Here is a 4,125-nt window from a genome sequence, read left to right on the forward strand (position 1 = left end):
CTTGATCATATTCCACCTCCTGAAATGGATGAAGATCGACCAGTTTTTTTTTTTTTTTTTTTTACAGTGACTCTGTGTATTCCTTCCATCTTCTTTCGATGCTTCCTTCATCATTCAATATTTTGCCTTTTTTCCTCAGTTCTTTCAGCTTGAGAAATGCCAAGTGTGTTCTTACCTTTTGGTTTTCTAACTCCAGGTCTTTACACATTTCCTTCTAATAATTGACTTTGTCTTGTAGAGCTGCTCTTTGAAATCTTCTGTTCAGCTCTTTTATCTTGTCATTTCTTCCATTTGCTTTAGCTACTCTTCGCTCAAGGGCAAGTTTCAGAGTCTCTTCTGGCATCCATTTGGTCTTTGTTTCTTTCTCATATTTTTAATGACTACTTGCTTTCTGCATGGATGATGCTCTTGATGTCATCCCACAATTCTTCGGGTGTTCAGTCATTAGTGTTCAATGAATCAAATGTATTCTTTAGATGGTCTTTAAATTCAGGAGGGATGTTTTAAAGATCATATTTTGACCATGTAGACTTGTTTTAATTGTCTTCAACTTCAAGATGAACTTGCATATGAACAATAGATGGTCTGTTCCACAATCAGCTCCTGACCTGGTTTTGGTTGAAGATATTGAGCTTTTCCATCACCTCTTGCCACATATGTAGTCAATTTGATTCCTGGGTACTCCATCTGGTGAAGTGCACATATATAGCTGCTGTTTGTATTGTTGAAAATGGGTATTTGCAATGAATAATTTGTTGGTGTTGCAAAATTCTATCATGCGATCTCCAGGGTTATTTCCGTCACCAAGGCCAAATTTCCCAACTACTGGTGATTCTTCTTTGTTTGCACTTTTGCATTCCAATAACCAGTGATAAGCAACACATCTTGATTGTATGTTCTGTCAATTTCAGACTTCAGAAGTTTATAAAAATCTTCAATTTCCTCATCTTTTGCTTTGGTGGCTGGTGCATAAAGTTGAATAATAATCGTATTAACTGGTCTTCCTTGTAGGCGTATGGATATTAAACTACCTCTGACAGCATTGCACTTCAGGACAAATCTTGAAACATCTTTTATGATAATGATTGCCACACCATCCCTCTTCAATTTGTCATTCCCGGCATAGGAGATCGTATGGTTGTCTCATTCAAAATGGCCAAAACCAGTCCGTTTCACCTCACTAATGCCTAGGATATCAATCTTTATGTGCTCTAGTTCATTTTTGACAACTCTAAATTTTTCTAGAGTCATATTTCATACATTCTATGTTCTGATTATTAGTGGATAGTTGCAGTTGTTTCTACTCAATTTTAGCACATGGAGGTCCTGAAAGACTTACTTTATCCATATCATTAAGGTTGTTTCTACTCTAATGAGGCAGTTCTCTCCCAGTCCTATTTTGAGTACCTTCCAACCTAAGGGTCTAGTCTTCCTGCACTGTGTTAGACAATGTTTCCAAGCTATTCATAAAGTTGACTAGTAATGTATCAGACAGCATTTCTCTGCTATCCATAAGGTTTTTCCCTGGCCAGTTTTTGAGAGGTGGATGACCTCCTTCTTCTTCCTAGTCTGTCTTTGTCTGTAAGCTGTGTTGACACCTGTGCATCATGTGCAACTCTGCTGGCATCTGAAACACCAGTGGCACAGCCTCAAGCCTCACAGCAACTTACACACCTCACAGGATGACAAACTGACAGACAAGTGTGTCTCTCTTAGCAGTTGGAAACCTCTTAAACACTAACCATTTCAATACTACTAGATAGGTAGAGACAAGTATTGATTTGGGTGAGCAGAAGACAATATACAAAATGTAAGTGATTAACATGGTGGCACTGAGGGAGAGGAAGACATAGAGAGGCATGTAGGAGGTACAGACAACACAGATGAACCTTTTTACATGTACAGTACTATGTTGTCAATGATGACAAGCATTGATCTACAGGTGGATAGATGGGTAGATAGGCTGAATGATCGGGCATGCCTAAGCAAAGGGGACTTTGTTCATGATCATGTATAGGTTTTGCAGACAATGTTTCTACATGCATATTTGTATGTGCTGTAAGAATATCTGGGTGTACAGTAGAACTGACAAGGAGCAAGTTTTTGTTGGCTTCATGCCCATACCAAGCTACCCTGAGGAAGGGAGTAGTTGGACTTGCAGGCTCATGACCATGGTCACAGGGGTCAGCAAGCTCAATTGGCATAACATACTACACAAAACATTGTTCTACATTTTCCTTTGGTGAGCAGTGACTGGGTCTTAAAAGTTTGCAAGCATCCATTTAGGTGTAGCAATGGGTCTTTCCTCATGCACAGCAAAGAAGAATGAAAAAAACCAAAGAAACCTGGAAACTTGTAGTACAAAATACTAGTGAACCATTTGAATCTCAGCCTATATCACCATGAGACCAGAAGAACTAGATAGTGCCCAGTGACTACTGTCAACCACTGAAAGGAACATTGGTACAGAAGATTCTGGATAGAATGGGAGAACAATGTGGAACAAAGTCAAAATCATTACAAAAAAAAAAAAAAAAAGATCAGGTTTGCTGCTCTGAAAGAGACTGGTGAGACCCCTGAGACTATGGCCCTGAGTTACCCTTCAGTCTAGAACTGAACTCACTCCTGTGGCTTCTAGCCAAACAATAGACAGGTATATGGAGTGAACATTCACATTAGGTAGATATACTCCTTGAAGTGATCAATCATGAGAGAACAGAAGGGCAGTGTCTGCATAGGGAGACTTCTAGGGGTGTGGGATTGCATGGGAGGGAAGGACACAAGGAAGAGGTAACTATGGGGAAGAAGTGGGAAGAGAGCTGCTGCACTGTGGAGAACTGCAATCCATGTAAAAAGAAAAAAAATGAGTAATAATTTTTATTTTTTTAAGGTTAGAAAGTTCAGGTTTTGATTGCTTTATTTCCTTACTTTCTTTTCTGTGACCACTGTATATGTCTTCCTAAACACTCTGAATTATTTTTTAAGGTTATTTATTTATTTATTTTTGCAATAAGCTCATGATAAAGACAGGGTTGGATAAGACACTCCATTTCTACTTATTCATGTCTTTAATACAAACCTGCAAAAACCCTACTAGACTTAAGTATCTTAGCTTCCTAATAAATATAGCAATGGTACAGTACATAAGGCACCTAAAATAGGTGAAAGTAATGAAGTTCCCTTGACTGAGGTGGATTTGATTAAAGTGTTGTGTCTTTTGAATTAGGGAGAAGATAAGGAAGGATATATATCATCTTTCTTAGAATGAAATTTTGTAACATCAGCGTTAGGGTGATAACTGCGGTTTATTTTCCTGTTCTCTGTTTTTCCACACTGATTTAAAAGACAACTTCAGTGTTTACTGTACTACTTCCCCTTTTCATAAACAAGCTATTCACAAGCCTCATTAAGTAATTCCGAGTTTGTTGTTGGTGTTAGTTTCTTAGTATAGCCATGGCAAAGTAGCACATATTTTGATAGCTTCAAACAACAGAAATGTATTGTCTCACACTTCTGGAGGCCAGAAGTTTGAATTCAGCATTCCAATCAGGCCTTGCTCTCTCTGAAGTCTCTAAGGAAAGATTCTTTGTCTACTTTCTGACTGCTTCTGTAGCCAGATGTATTGCTTGGTTGTGGCAGCTTAACACCAATCTCTTGCTTGTGTGTTTCTATGTCTATTTTCCTGTTGTTCTCTTTTTTTGCGCACCACTCAGATTGGATTATGACTTACCTTATTCCACTACTGTGACTTTAAGTTAATTTCACTGATAACATTTTCATAGATGATTTCCAAACAAAGTTACAGTTATAGGTTCCAGGAATTAGGATTTCAACATGTCTTTTTGGAAGACTCAATTAAATCCACAATCTCATTATAGTTATTAACTTCAATTCACTGCAAATATTTTAATCCTACTTAAAGCAGGTAATAACTGTGATACTGTGATGTATTAAACTTTTGTTTCTGCCCACTTTTGTTTCTGCCACAAAAACCTTATAGTTCTGTCCAACATGAAGTGTTTTGGCTGACTACTGCTCTGGTAGCATAGTGGCTAAGACACTTGCCTGCTAACCAGACGGCTGGCAGTTCAAACCCACCAGCCACTCCTTGGAAGGAAGGTTGGG

The sequence above is a fragment of the Orycteropus afer genome, unplaced genomic scaffold, assembly GCF_000298275.1.
Source record: "Orycteropus afer afer isolate SDZICR_OR568_19922 unplaced genomic scaffold, OryAfe1.0 scaffold00566, whole genome shotgun sequence".
In the NCBI taxonomy this organism is placed as follows: Eukaryota; Metazoa; Chordata; class Mammalia; order Tubulidentata; family Orycteropodidae; genus Orycteropus; species Orycteropus afer.